Here is a 16410-nt window from a genome sequence, read left to right on the forward strand (position 1 = left end):
TGCACAGGGCTGGCCTCTCTTTCCAAGGAAGAACAGATAATCGCAACTGCCCTGACCTTGAGGTTGGCTCATTTCTTCTCTCGTGATCTGATCTAATCATGATCTGTGCGATTGTGGTGTCTGTATCCAACTGAACAAAACTCGGAAGGGGCTACACCATCCGACATGGACTTTCCACCACTGTCCCTGTCTCCAGTCTTGTTCCCTTGTGAAATATCAGTCACCAGGTGAAAACCCAACTCTCTGTTTACAAGATGATGAGTTTCTGTTTTGGTGCAGAGCATATACAAGTGCTGCAGTTGTGCAGTCTCAGAAGGGATGAGTTCCTCGGAGGAAATATCATCCACCACTCCCCCCACTGCCACTGCATGCATGGAGACCCTGTCAAAAATAAAAGATGGGAATGAGTGTCATCAAGATAATTATATTTCACTTCCCGTTCAGATCAAGACAACGCGGGCGGCATTTTCAGCTTGGCATGCAGGGGCACACCCGATGCACACGAGCGTGGAATTGCGCACAATAACATCAGGCGAGCATCCCGATGTCATTGAGCTTGTGTGATATTTTGGTCAGCGAGCACACGCAGAGGTCGGCAACGCGCCGGCCAACAATTAAACGGGCTATTAAACCCCTTCTTCAATTAATTAAGTTGAATTTTTTACTGCCCGCCCAACCTTACAGTTTATAGGCCAGGCGGCCTTTGTATCTTTTGCGAAACCTCATCCACGGGCAGGATGAGGTTTCAAACAGTGACTAAAAAAAAAAATGTAATTTTAAACTCATTTTTAACATGTTCCTGTTCATGTGACAGTCACATGTGGGGACATGTTTTCCTTATTTTTAAAATCTCTATTTTCTCAAGTTAAAAATCTTCATCTCCCTGAGGCAGCTCTGTGCCTTCAGACAGCTTTCACTGTGCGCACCCCCACACAGGTGCTGACTTACCCACTCGCCCTCCTCCCTCTCCCACCCCGGCAGCGCTGAGGTTATCAGCCCGCGTTTCACACTGACCGGCTGTTAATTGACGTGAAACCGCGGCCGCGGCACGATTGCTGGTGGTTGTCAATTGTGCAGCCACTCCCAGGCCCCCCCACCAAGGGGAAAATCCTCCCCCTTGACTTGAGTGCCATATGCCATTTTAATTCTGTCATCAGGTAGTTGGGAGATCCCCATCTCTGACAGCCAAAATGTCATTGAACTCAGAGCTTCTATTCTTCACTTGTGAGCCACAAGACCTGAGGAATCCCAGCACTAGTTCTCTCCCTCATGTCTGTGCTTTCTTCTTCTGCAACAAGGGTAAGGACCTTGTGTCCACCCGATGGATGCAGTGCATTTGGTCAGGATGACTATCAGGAAGGTAAGAAATTCTGTAAGGATGGGTGCGAATGCCAGTGGTGGATGGATAGCTGGGGATGTGAGAACATAAGAACATAAGAAATAGAAACAGGAGTAGACCATTCAGCCCCTCAAGCTTGCCCTACCATTCAATAAGATCTGCTCCAGGCCTCAACTCCTCTTTCGTGTCAGCTCCTCTTGGCCCTCAATTCCCTGATATTTCAAAAATCTATCCGCTTCCTCTTTAAATACTTTCAGTGATCTAGCCTCCACAACTCTCTGGGGTAGAGAATTCCAGACATTCTTACCCTCTGAGAGAAAAAATTCCTTCACATCTCAGTACTAAATGAGTGTCCCCTTATTCTGTAACTTTGTCTCTAGTTCAAGATTCCCCCACTAGTGGAAACATCTTCTCAACATCTACCCTGTCAAGCCCCCTCAGAATCTTGTATGTTTCAATAAGATCACCCCTCCTTCTTCTAAACTCTAATGAATAAAGGGCTAACATGTTTAGCCTTTCTTGATAAGTCAACTGCTTCATCCCTGGAATCAGCCTAGTGAATCTCCTTTGAACTGCCTCCAATGCCAGTATATCCTTTCTTAAATACGGGGATTATAACTGTGCACAGTGCTCCAGGTGCGGCCTCACCAACACCCTGTACAGTTATAACAAAATTTCCCTATTTTTAAACTCCAATCCCCCAGCAATACAGGCCAAAATTCCATTTGCCTTCTTAATTACTTGCTGCACCTGCATGATAACATTTGTGTTTCATGCACAAGAACACCCAGATCCCTCTGTGCTGCATTTTTTGGAGTCTGTCTCCATTTAAATAATAGTCTGCCTTTTGATTCTTCCTACCAAAGTACATGATCTTACACTTTCCTACATTAACCTCCACCTGCCAAGCTTTTGCCCACTCACTCAACCTGTCTATATCCCCTTGCAAATTCCTTATGACCTCATCACAACATGCCCTCCGATCTATTTTTGTATTGTCAGTAAATTTGGATACATTACACTCAGCCCCTCCTCCAAGTCATTAATATAGATAGTAAATAATTGAGGCCCTAGGAGTCATTGTTCTGGCACTCCTCTAGTTACGTCTTTCCAACCTGAAAAAGACCCATTAACCCTGACTCTCTATCTCCTGTATATTAACCAATCCTCAATCCATGCTAATACATTATCCCCAATACCGTGAGCTCCTATCTTGTGCAATAACCTTTTATGTGACATCTTATCAAATGCCTTCTGGAAATCCAAATACAGTACATCTACTGGTTCCCCTTTATCAACTCTGCTTGTTACACCCTCAAAGAACTCTAGCAAATTTGTCAAACATGATTTCTCTTTCACAAAACCATGTTGACTCTGTTTGATTGCATTAGGCTTTTCTAGATGTCCTGCTATTTCTTCCTTAATAATGGACTCTAGATGTTAGGCTGACTGGCCTATAGTTTCCTGCTTTTTGTCTCCCTCCTTTCTTGAACAGGGGCATCACATTAGCAGTTTTCCAATCCTCCGTGACTCTCCCAAAATCCAGTGAGTTCTGGAATATTTCAACCAATGCCTCCACTATCTCTGCAGCCACTTCCTTTAAAACCCTTGAATGCAGGCCATCAGGTCCTGGTGACTTGTCTGCCTTTAGTCCCATTAGTTTGTCAAATAATTTGTCCCTCGTGACAGAGACTGTTACAAGTTCTTTCCTCCCAATATCTCCTTGCTTATCTGATATCTTTGGGATGTTTATAGTGTCCTCTACCTGTTCCCCATTATCAATTCTTCAGGTCCCACACTCACTTTAGCCACTCTCTTTTTGTATACCCATAGAAGCTCTTACTGTTTGTTTTTATATTTCATGCCAATTTACTTTCATAATCAATTCTCTCCCTCTTTATTAGCTTTTTATTCATCCGCTGCTGGTTCCTAAAAAATTCCCAATCCTCTGGCCTATCGTTAGTTTTCACTGCATTGTATGCCTTAATTTTTGATTGGATAATCTCCTTGACTGCCTTTGTTAACCAAGAGTGGTTCATCCTTCTCATCGAGTCCTTCTTTTTGACTGGGATAAAAGTTGGGGGCAGTGAGGAAAGGTATAGAAAAAGAATGAGTGCACATGCAGGGTAAATGGCTGTGAAGAGATGGATTTAAAAGGCAGAGTGATTTGGTGGGGTGATGCATACAACAGGATGTAGGCGAATGTGCAACTTGATTCCTGATCTGGTTAGGTCAATAAAGTGCTTCCTGCACTGAATCCAGTAAAGCTGCTGACTGCTTGGGCCATCTCCAGCCATGCCTTCATGGTGTTAGCAGCAGGTTTCTTCCTCACACTGTTGGGTAAGAGTATCTCTCTCTGGCTCCTGATTGACCCCAGCAGATCTGTCCTTTAAATGCTAACACTGAAATAATGTCACATAAGGGTGCTCATCAAACCCAGTGACATTGACTGGACGTTAAATCTGGAAGTGTTTTATGTCTTGGGTAAATGAGTTCATTGGCCACCCGAACTCTAACTGCACGCCTTCCTATGTTCTCATCAATTGCTGCTTGTAATCAATAATGGGGAGAGACTGATGTAAGAATAGACAGTGAGACAGAGGTCAAAGCACCAGGTCATACGTGCTCACTCAGAAACCTCCAGAACTAGACTTACAGTTCCCAGTTGCCTGCACTGTACAGTGATTCGTCAGTGCTGTCACATGATCAGCACACTTGCATTCCCTTAAAGGGACAGGGTACCTCACTTAACCACAAAGTGAAATGCCAATGAGCTGGTTCAGTTACAAAGCCATCAACTGAAATGCTAAACTGATTTCCAGGTTTCCCAGCTGATGACTGACCTTCCCAATCCATTCCCAATATGCCACTGAGTCTGTATTTGCAACTATTCAATGCAGCAGGGGGTAGAGGTTTCTGCTTTGTGCAAAATTGATGATCCAGATGCAAACTGCACTAACGTTGAGAAATGTTTTTTCACCCACAAACTTCCACTCAAAGTTATTTGCATATCACTAAAACTCTGCCATGAAGCAATGCAATCAGGCCACACTTCAGAATAAAATTTCTTTGATTTTACTTTTAAAAATCTCTCACTAGGTCAGAGGCTAGCAATCCTGTGGCGAGTAACTCACCTCCTGGCTCCCCAGAGCCTGTCCACCATCTACAGGGCACAATTCAGAACTGTGATGGAATACTCCCCACTTGCCGGGGTGAGTGTAGCTCCAACAATGCTCAAGAAGCTTGACACTGTCCAGGACAAAGCAGCCCTCTTGATTGGCACCCCATCCACAAACATTCACTCCCTCCATCATTGACACACAGTAGCAGCAGTGTGTGTACCATCTACAAGATGCACTGCAGGAACTCACCAAGGCTCCTTAGACAGCACCTTCCAAACCCACAACCACTACCATCTAGAAGGACAAGGGCAGCAGACACATGGGGAAAACCACCACCTGGAAGTTCCCACCAAACCACTCACCAACCTGACTTGGAAATATATCACCATTCCTTCACTGTCGCTGGGTCAAAATCCTGGAACTCCCTCCCTAACAGCACTGTGGGTGTACCTACACCACATGGGCTGCAGCGGTTCAAGAAGGCAGCTCACCACCACCTTCTCAAGGGGCAATTAGGGATGGGCAATAAATGCTGGTCTAGCCAGTGGTGTCCACATCCCGTGAATGAATTTTAAAAAGTGCTTTCTTACCTGCTGATGGGAAAGGGTTTGTTCATGGGACTTTTGCTGAGAATGCTATCTTGGTCCAGTTTGATTAGTACAGCTAAAGGTGGGTTATATCACTAAACATAAACTTTTTTGAATAAGAATGTCTAGTCACGTGTACATAACCAGGTTTTTAATAACTGAAAATAACTTTTGAAAACTGTACGTATCTATTTGCTAGTTATGTCGGTGTACAGTAATCAGTTCCTTAGTAATTTTGTTTTAAATGCATGCACGAAAGCTTTTAAAATGTGCCTATTATCCCGCTCGCGCCCAAACAGATCAGCTTCATTTTCCAGCCTCCTCGAAGACTTGTAAAAGGTTGTGATTAGTGGAAACTCACAATGGTGATTAATTTAATCTGAGGTGCGTCCCGTTTTGAGGACTGGGTTGGTTTCCAGCACAGCGCTGTTGTTGATCTGATGCAGAACATCACGGAAACCTGATCTGTGCTGGAAATAATTTGCACTTGAAATATTCCGCGATTACCTACACTGATTTGCCTGATTTCAGGAGAGCTGCACTGAGAGAAACAGCACAACCAAGCAGGAAGTCCATTGCCTGGAAACTAAATAAGGGCGTGGCAAGTTGATATTGATAAGAAATTTCAAAGGGTTTCAGAGGTGTATAAGATTGAGAGGCATATATAGGGTGGATAGGAAGGCACTTCTTACATTAGTAGACGGGTCAATAACCAGGGGGCATAGATTTAAGTTGAGAAGTAGAAGGCTAAGAGCAGAGTTGAGGAGAAATTTTTTCACCCAGAGGGTGGTACCTGAAAGGGTGGTTGAGTCAGAAACTCTCGTAACATTTAAGAAGTATTTAGATATTCACTTGTGTTGACACAGCCTCCAGGGCTATGGGTCAAGCGCTGGAAAATGGGATTAGTGTCATCAGATCTTTGTTGACCAGCACGAACACGATGGGCCGAATGGCCTCCTTCTGTGCTGTAAACATCTATGAGTTTACAATGGCAGTTATACGGCATGCATGAAACTAGAAATAGCAGGAGAGAAAAAAAGATGAACATTGTTGACAGATCAGAGTGCAGAGAAGATTTAAATCAGAAATGATGATATAACAGAGCGGTGAACGTTAAAAAGAGAGACAAAGAATACAAGTTATAAAGATTGAAGGGAGCTTCTGAGGAATCTCAGAACATGGAATTTATGGAAAGGGAATTAAAAGGAATCAGAACCGAACAGAGGTGTGATGAGTTCATGTAAACAGATAATTGTGCAAATTTATTATTCAAGGAAAAGATTCATGCATAATACATTAGAAAGCAGTCAAATGCTATTCACTTTTAGATATCCAACTAATATTGCAATCAACTGTTTCTGACTTGATCAGAAATGGATTTATAGCAATCCTTCATCCGAGGATCTGCTGGATATGCTTCACCTCTGTAAAACATTTTTCGTTTGAGCATGGGAACATCGAAACCAGGAGCAGGAATAGGCCATTCAGCCCTTTGAGACAGCTCCACCATTCATTATGATCATGGCCGATCCTCCATGTCAATGCCATACTCCCACTCTCTCCCGGTACCCCTTGATGCCTTTAGAGTCTAGAAATCTATTTCCTTCTTAAATATATTCAGGGATTTGGCCTCCATAGTCCTCTGTGGTAGAGAATTCCACAGGTTCACCACCCTCTGAGTGAAGAAGTTTCTCCTCATCTCGGTCCTAAATGGCCCACCCTGTATCCGGAGACTGTGACCCATTGTTCTATATGTCCCTCACCTCACTCAGCCAGAGGAAACATCATCCCTGCATCCAGTTTGTCCATCCCTGTCAGAATTTAATATGTTTCAATGAGACCCCCTCTCATTCTTCTGAGCTTTAGTGAATACAGGCCTAGTCGACCCAATATCTCCTCAGACGACAATCCTGCCATCCCAGGAATCAGTCTGGTGAACCTTCGCTGCACTCCCTCAATGGCAAGTATATCCTTTCTTAGGTAAGGAGACCAGAATTGTACACAATACTCCAGGTGTGGTCTCACCAAGGCCCTGTACAGCTGCAGTAAGACATCCTTGCTCCTGTACTCAAGCCCTCTCACAATGAAGGCCAACATACCATTTGCCTTCCTAACTGCTTGCTGCACCTGCAGGCTTGCTTTCAGTGATTGGTGTACAAGGACACCCAGGTCCCTTTGTACATCAACATTTCCCAATCTATCACCATTTAAATAATATTCTGCCATTCTGTTTTTCCTACCAAAGTGGATAACTTCACACTAACCTCTGTTATACTGCATCTGACAAAGCCTAAAGTTTTAAATCAGCACACCCGAGGTTAATGGTCAATGATTCAAGAGGCTCTTTTCCTATGTAAGTGCAGCTCTCATTTGTGATACATTCATCGGAACAAGACTAAACTTTGGAGTTGTGGTCATTCTGGGGCTGCAGTTTTCCGTCCAAGTTACACAACAGGTTCCCCCTGCACATTCCAGAGTGCAGCGGCTATCGTCCAGAATCTGACTCCATTCCCATGTAGTTGCTGAGTCGGGAAATTCATTTTAAGTGTAAAAACAGAGCGTTAAACAAACAGAGTAATAATAATGGATTAGTTAATATTCATTCAGAGGCCCATATTGTACTGAATTGATGTGTGAAACTTGGTGGGGTTATTGCCACCTGGTGGCTGCAAAGTGATAGCAGCGTGTAACCCTGCCAGGATCAGCAATTGCAGGATTTCCACTTTGTCGATGTGCGTGGTGGGCGGGCCTGGGAACAGCTGCGGAATAGGCCGCCACTTATGGTTGGGCTCCGACCACGATTTCACACTGAAAGATTTTAAAAGTAAGGGAAACATGTCCCCACATGTGACTCAGTCACATGAACAGGGACAGATTAAAAATGATGCTATGTCACAAAAAAAATTTTTTTTATTACTGTTGGAAACCTCAAACTGCCCATGGATGAGGTTTCCTCAAAAATGCAAAGGCCACCCACCCGTCAGCCATAAGGTTACACAGGCAGTGAAAAAATAGGATTCAATTAAATTGATTAATAGCCGTAATGGGCCTCTTCATTGTCAGTGGGCGCGTTGTCAACTCTCAGCCGCAGCTGCCGACCGAAATATCGCGCGAGTGTGTGATGGCGTTGGGAAGCTCGCTTGCCATCATCGCGCACTGCTTCACTCCCGATCGGGTCAGGCGCATGCCTGCCCATAAGATTCTGCTCCATGTGGCAAAAGCATAGTTGCCAAGCCCGCAGACATTATTATTCAAGGGCTTTCTCATTTTTGTTCAGCTGCACGTAAACTTTATGCACAGAACAGCAAGTTGTCTATTTTATAAATGTTAGGTGGTGCTCCATTAATAAAACATTACTGCTCAGTATGCAAAATGCCCATTACAATGCATGCCGGAATTCACAAACCCTTCACTTGAAATCCTCTTAGATTATGCCAGTGACCTTTTTTATGGTAACAAAGCTACATAAACAATGTGTTTCTAATAGTGAAAGTATAACAACCCCATCCCTACAACAGGCCCAGTTTTAAATATTTAGTACCATTTCCAAAGATAGCTTTGTTAGAGATTGGATGCATAATGTGTCAACGGTTTTGAGATAAACTAAGAGACACTTTGAAAGATTCCACAGAAGAACTCACTTTCTTCCAATCTCTGACAGAATAATAGGAACTGAGATATGTTATGGTGAACGGAAAAAAAGTTTCTCCTTTTCTCCAATTCAAATTCTAATTGGGGTTTAAAATTACTCCCTCTTTTTTTTTTAAATTCTCACTATGCTCAGAGAATCAATAGTAAATGATTTCACTTGCCATCAGTGGAATGGAAGGGGGATGTAACACAAGGAGAGAGAAAAATGAATGGTTTGGAAGAAAAGAATGTGTATGGGGATGAGGAGAGGGGGCATCATATATTCTAAATTAGGTGTGAAGGATAAGTGCTAAATTTGTCTACAAATCTCTTGCAAATTGGCTGCATTCACCATTGTTCTAGCTTCTCAGGGGAGAAAAAAAAATCTGTTTTCTATACTTGGGCATTGCTGAATTATGCAGGATCTTGGAACTTTCACTGAACAGCAGCAGAGAGGCAGGGAGAGACATCAAAGATTTCTTGATGGGTAAGAACATAAGAAACAAAGCAGAAATAAAAGCCATTCAGCCATCATATGTTCCTCGCACAAATCTCACTTTACAATCAACTCTGATAGGTTCGACTCGGCCCACTTATTTTGTTCAGCAAAAAAATCTCCCGACTCACAGATAAATCAAACGATGCTTCGAAACATCTATTTGATCTATGCTCCTAGGCTGGGGCTGGTTGTGTTTCTTAGTGTTGACACTTCCATAGCTCTGGCAGTAATATTCCACTGGGCATCTCATTATTTCTATTTATGGGGCAACTTCCACGACAATGCAGATTGGTCAGCAATAGAGTGAGCACAGCAGGCAAAATGCCATTTTTTATATGCCATAATTTAATAAGGGATACACAAACAATTGCAGATAAATATATTATTTGGTTCATTTTCTAGGAAGCTAACAGAAGCAGAAATACAATCAGGAACTTACTCCGAGCTCCACCAAGCACAGCTCGTTGGCAGATGAAACTCTTATCCCAATGACAAATCATTATCCTCCCAAGTGAATTAGCCAAATGCTTCAATCACAGCCTATGTAGCTCAAAAACAAGCAAAAAAAACCAAATGGAACTGGCGCAGAGAGACTTGTTTACTCAGCTTCAGAGCAGCAACATTAAAATGGCTGTCCCATATTCAGGACCCGAGAGCAGTGACTAAACTATCTGAAATAATTTTATAAGTGTACAAAGTGCTGCACCTAAAAATGTGAGTTGAACATTTGAATTTTCTGGAAAAGCTCAGCAGGCCTGACAGCATCGGTGGAGAGAAAGACAGAGTTAACGTTTCCAGTCCACGTGACCCGTCTTCAGAATTGAAGGAGGGTCTTACAGACTCGAAACGTTAACTCTGTCTTTCTCTCCACAGGTGCTGTCAGACCTGCTGAGTTTTTCCAGCAATTTTTGTTTTAGTTTCAGATTCCCAGCGTCCGCAGTATTTTGCTTTTATCTTATTGGAATTGTCTGACTCAGTGCCTCGCTGAGATCTCAACTCCCAGTCAGTCAGTATCAGATCCAAGTCAATGGGCAGAATTTTCTGTGCCAGCTGGCGTTGGGCGTGTTTGGCATTGTGAGCAGACAATATGGCGAGAAGGCCAAAATTCGGTTTCACAACATGGTGAAACCAGTTTGCGATCGTCCACTCAGCCCATTGATGGTGGGCCACATTTCACACCATCAGACATCAGGAACTTCACTGTAATGCATCTGCATATCATTATAGGGCCAACTGACTGGAATCATTACCCCCCCGGCCACTGGATCATCAGCCCACTTCGGCATGATTACACGCCAAGGTGTTTCACAACAGCCTGTATAAGGTGTGCACTTGGCGGGCTGCACTTTGAAGGTGAGTGCACTGTACCATTGTGCAGTGCTCATGAGGTTTGCGTTTTGTGGGGGAGGGGCAAGGACTACCCTCCGATTGAGGTGACTTGCAGGGGGGTGCAAAGGCTGCACAAGCACATGCGGGGGTCAGGATGGGGGAGGGGGGAGGGAAGTGACCACACATTGGAAAAGTCTTGTATAAAGTGACCATTCCTCTGCAGCTGAGATAGTTCAGGCACAGCCATATTGATATGATTGGAGTTGGCCCTCTATCTTCTCTGCCCACAAGCAATGCAGAGGCATCAAAGTGCACTAAGTCCTCCAGAGCTTTTCACCCCTTGGACACAGACTGCAAACTGATGAGCATTTTATTGGACTGAAGAACAGTTGGATGACTGGGCATGTTGTACAATCTCCTCGCTAAATCTGGTCATGGAGCAGTCACTGCTGGAGGAGCTCACAGCCCCTTGTAATGTCAGCTTCCTGGTTTGGACCAGTCTCCCCCATGGTTCAAGCTAACAGTGCAGCCTTGCAGTGTGGGTTAGGAGAATGTCTGTGCCTGAGCTGAGAGCACAGCCTGCAGTCCAATGGGCAAAGCTGCTGCCAATCGGTCGGGTGGAGTGGGGGCGGAGGTGGGTGGGGTTTCGGGCAGCCTTGCAGCGCACTAAACTCTGGCCATCCAAGTGGTGGCCAGCACACTCCGGGATGCATTAAGGAATCTTCAGACTTAAGCAAGAGAGGTTCTTAGTACACCTATGCTAACCCAGGCATCTCTCTCTTTCATCCTGCAGGAGGAGTACATCAGGAGCATGGAGCCTGGTGAACTAGGCGTACAGAGGGCAAAGATGATGGAGAAGAGAGTGACGGAGACACCTGGTTGCGCAGAGGGAGGAGCAGCACCCTCAGGAAGAAAGGACGGCTGGGGCTCCTGCTCACACTGCTAAGAGCCACAACGAGCCATCACTGGTCAGCGCCTCGCTACAGTCAGGGTCTATAGACACCATCTTTCATTCCTGCAGATGACCTTTTTGAGACTGTGTAGCGGTTTGATACAACAGAGTGTCTTGCTAGGCCATTTCAGAGGGCAGTTAATAGTCAACCACATTACTGTGGGTCTGGAGTCACATGTAGGCCAGACCAGGTAAGGACAGCAGATTTCCTTCCCTAAAGGACATTAGTGAAGCAGATGGCTTTTTACAACAATTGACAATGGTTTCAGATTCCAGATTTTTATTGAATTCAAATTCCACCGTCTGCTGTGGTGGGATTCAAACCCAGGTCCCCAGAGCATTACCCTGGGTCTCTGGATTACTAGTCCAGTGACAATACCACCATGCCCTTGCCTCCCCTATACCACCGGCCCCTATACCTCCCCTTAAGCCACCGAGAAGCAGTGACACCGAAGACTGTGCATGTCTAGGGAGCTGGTCGGGGGTCACATCTGCCACTCACTGCAGGACTTGGTGCCACGTGGACATGGAGGGCATCCACTGCCAGTGGCTGTGAAAGTGACAGTGGCGTTCAATTTCTATGCCAGTGGCTCCTGTCAGGGCTCCACAGGTGACCTCTGTGGGACCTCACAAGCCTCCACCCACAAAAGCATCCGTGAAGTCACTGATGCCAACTTCGCGAGGACACACAGGTTTCACCTGGGACCAGGAGAGCCAGGATGCAAGAGCAATTAGATTTGCACAGATATTCAATTTCCCACAGGTGCAGAGGGCCATCAACTGCACTCACTTGGCACTCAGATCTCCATCGCAACAGTCAACTATGTCAACCGCAAGGGCTTCCATTTGCTGAATGTGCAGCTAGTGTGTGACCACCACAAGTGTCTCCTGCAGGTCTGCACCATTTCCAGGGAGTGTCCAAGACTCCCACATCCTCAGTCGGTCACGGATCCCTGATGTCTTCCAGGGTCCACAGAAGCTGCAGGGTTGGATCCTCGGGGACAAGGGCCACCCACAGAGGCCGTGGCTGATGACACCCATGGGGCAGCCTCAGACTGCAGCAGAGCAACGCTATAATGAGGCTCATGCAGCAGTTCGCAACTTGGTGGAGCAGACCATCGGGAGGCTTAAGATGTGGTTCCGGTGCCTGGAACAGTCTGGTGGAGCCCTGCAATACAATCCACAGAGGGTGTCACACATCATCGTCACCTGCTGCACCCTTTACAACCTGACGCTGCAACGGGGTGAGGAGCTGGCTGAGGAGGAGATGGAGCTGGAGGTCTCTTTCGATGAGGAGGACATTGATGGGAGATGAGGATGAGGAGGTCCTTGAAGGTGACAATATCAGGGATGAGGCCCCCACACTGACCAGATGAGGCAGGCGTGCTCTGGAGGCCCTCAGAGCTGCTAGATTCATGGAGGATGATGACGACATGCAGTGAGGAGATTCTCAAGTTGCATCTATGAATGTTTGATTCCAGTCTTGCTTATGGCAGCACACATACCCTCTGTGAGAATGCTCCCGTCATGGAGATGCAGCGGAGACCCTAATAGTCACTTGGCTCTAGGAGAATGATGATGACATGCAGTGAGGACACTGGACTCTGTGAATGTCTGAGTCCTGCCTAGCTGAGGGCAGCTCGCTTGTGCTCTGTGATCTGGGTCATATCATAGAGACACAGCCATGAAACTTTTAAAGCACCTGATCCTTTGTCTGCCTTCAGCACCTGAGCCTTTCAGGAGCTGGTGCACAGCCTCACTGGTCACAGATGCTGGTGTGATGGGGGCCAGCCCCACCTCAAAGGTGCTGAGAGCACACAGAGAGAATGAGGGAACTCTGTGACTCCTGCCCACTACATTCTGGCAGCAATGACCAGCACCACCGAGGTGCAGGCATCAGTAATGTGTCCAGGGAGTGTGAGGCTGTACCATCACTGTGGTCTGAAGGCTGCACAGACACAGGGAAGAGGCCCTGGACTGAGACACCTGCCTTTATCTTGTGCAGAAAGGTTTCACATCTGAGTGACAAGAACACTGCTCATCAGAACAAGGAGCCACAGGCAGAGAGACATTCTTGGGAGTTTATTAAGAATAGTGAACATTATGTACAAGTGATTAACACCCATGCCCAGGCTGTGCAACTACATCTTCTTAGCCTTGCTAACCCTGCCGCTACATCTTGGTGCTCCCCAGACATCCACAGTGGAGGTGGGGGCAGCTGCTGACTGTGGCGCTCTGTCTGTGATGACCTTGGCGAGCGTCCTCTGGAGGGCCAAGACCTGGAGGGTTCCGGCCTGCTTTCGGGGTCCTGCTGTGTGGCAGTGACACCCTCCTCGGCCTGTGGAGCTGGAGCTGCTGAGGGCCCAGGAAGAGGGGATTCAATGGCCCAGTTTTGGGACCAGAGCCCTTGGTTTGCAGAGGCGAAAGGATCCAGGTTGCACTCTTGTTTTGGGGTGACCGAGTTGGTACAGAGACAGAGAACATCCACAGATTGTTGTTAGAATAAACACATGCTGTTTATTTACAAGTTAAACTCTACAGCTACACCTGTGTGCTCATAACATAAAACTCTGTCTTCACTCATCAGTGACTAACTCAAGGCTCTCCACATAAAGGTAGCCTGTGCTACTCTGCTATTGGATATTAAGATCAGGTGACATTACACTGCAATAATTGTCTTAAAGGTAAATTACACATCAGATTTCTACAGCCAGACACTCCTGGAGTCACCTGGAATGGATGGCCCTGGGGGCACACCTGCTGATCCTCCTCCCTATGGGTGCCTGAGGGCCCCTGGATGACTACTTGAGGACAAGGGGAAGCTGGAGTCAGATTGAGCTGCCCCAGATCCCTCTCGAGTACACAATGTTGGAGGCCAACTATGGCATCAGTGATGGAGTTGAGCCCACGCAGCAGTGCAGAAGCGACATTCTGGATCAAGGTCTCCATGGCAGCTGTCATCCTATCAGTGTTGACCTCGGTGCATTGGCATACCGGTGCTATAACCTCAGCCTGAAGGCAGACGGACTCCCCCATCATAATCTTGCAATCTGAGGAGTGCAGTGCACATCCCTTCCTGATGTTCCCGAGCTGTCTTTGCAGCTCCTGCAACTGTGACATGACCCTGTCCAGAGGCTCATCATCTGACTCAGACTCAGCAAATTTCTGGCCTCCAGCAGTCCTCCGAGTGCCAGAGACCTGGGAAGTCCCTACCTCCACCTGCTGTGGATCAGACTGTGCGATGCACTCATCAGGTTGTGATCCCCGGGCTACTCTAAAGCTAGATACCACTGAGTTGTGTGTCTCAGCGCTGGTGGAGGTTTCTGTAGCTGTTTTAGCTACATAGTTCTGTCTATTCATATCTCTATCATCAGTAAGTTTGCGGATGACATGAAAATTGATGGGGTGGTAAATAGTGCGGAGGATAGTCTTAGATTACAGGAAGATATAGACGGGCTGGTCAGATGGGCTGATCAGTAGCAAATGGAATTTAGTCTGGATAAGTGTGAGGTGATGCATTTGGGCAGGACAAACAAGGCACGGGAATACACGATGAATGGTAGGACCCTGGCAAGTACTGAGGATCAGAGGGGCCTTGGTGTACATGTCCACCGGCGAATAAAGTAGTTAAGAAGGCATTTGGGATACTTGCCTTTATTAGCTGAGGCATAGAATATAAGAGCAGGGAGGTTATGCTGGAACTGTATAAAACGCTGGTTAGGCCACAGCTGGAGTATTGCGTGTAGTTCTGGAATCTGCATTATAGGAAGTATGTGATTGCATTATAGAGAGTGCAGAGGAGATTTACCAGGATGTTGCCTGGGCTGGGGAGTTTTAGTTATGTGGAGAGATTGGATAGATTGGGGCTTTTTTCCCTGGAGCAGAGGAGATTGAGTGGGGACATGATTGAGGTGTGTAAAATTATGAGAGATATAGATAGGATAGACAGGAAGGAACTTTTCCCCTTGGTGGAGGGATCAATAACCAGGGGCATAGATTTAAGGTAAGGGGCAGGAGGTTTAGAGGGGATGTGAGGAAGAAGGGCCTTTTTCTGTGCTGTAGACCTCTATGACTTTATGACTGTCACGAATTCCATCCTCTGGGGTCAGCCCAAGAATGGCCTCTACAGTCCTACACTTACTTTGTTCCAGGAAAGGTGCCCAGATCTCCCGAGAGAAGGATGTCCAGTTTTCAGACAATGCTGATGTTGGGACAGCCAGATTATGGGTATTATACCTGTGTCTGTAATGGAGATCTCAAAACTACTGTGTTGCCCTAAAATCCCATCTGGTTCACTAATGTCCTTTAAGAAAGAAAATCTTACCCAGTCTGACCTGAATGCAACTCCAGAACCACAGAAATGTAGCTGGCTCATAACTGCCCTCTCAAATGGCCCAGTAAGCCACTCAGGTGTAATCAAGGCAGCGGCTCACCACTTCCTTCTCAAGGGCAATTGGGGGTGAGAAATAAATATTGGCCTTGCCAGCAATGCTCAGATTTCATGAATTAAAAGAAAAAGCCATGACTTTAAGCCCTGTTGATTGATTGATGTTTCAAACATCTGAGCATAGGTCCCTTGCGTTACTTTTGAACCATCCCTTGACCTGCCAACTGCAGCACTGAATCTTGTGCCAGTCTGTAGGGACGGTTTTAAAGCTTCCTCATCAAAATGATGAACAAAGAGATAAATGACTGAAACCCTGTAGTGCAGAATGTAGCATATGCCATGAATGATAAACAGGTGAAAGCTAAGAAAGACTGCTTATTAAATACATATATGAGGAATTTATTGTCCCTAAGGACATCTCTACTGTTCTCATGCTACTTGTGATAGCAAAAATAAAAAGGAAAAATGGTCACCAGATTATAGGAGGATACAAGATGAGATTAAAATAAAAGCCAAGGGGTTTAAAGAACAAAATCCGACATTTATTTTTTGGAACAGAATTAAC

Source organism: Carcharodon carcharias, chromosome 10 (assembly GCF_017639515.1).
Source record: "Carcharodon carcharias isolate sCarCar2 chromosome 10, sCarCar2.pri, whole genome shotgun sequence".
Lineage (NCBI taxonomy): Eukaryota > Metazoa > Chordata > Chondrichthyes > Lamniformes > Lamnidae > Carcharodon > Carcharodon carcharias.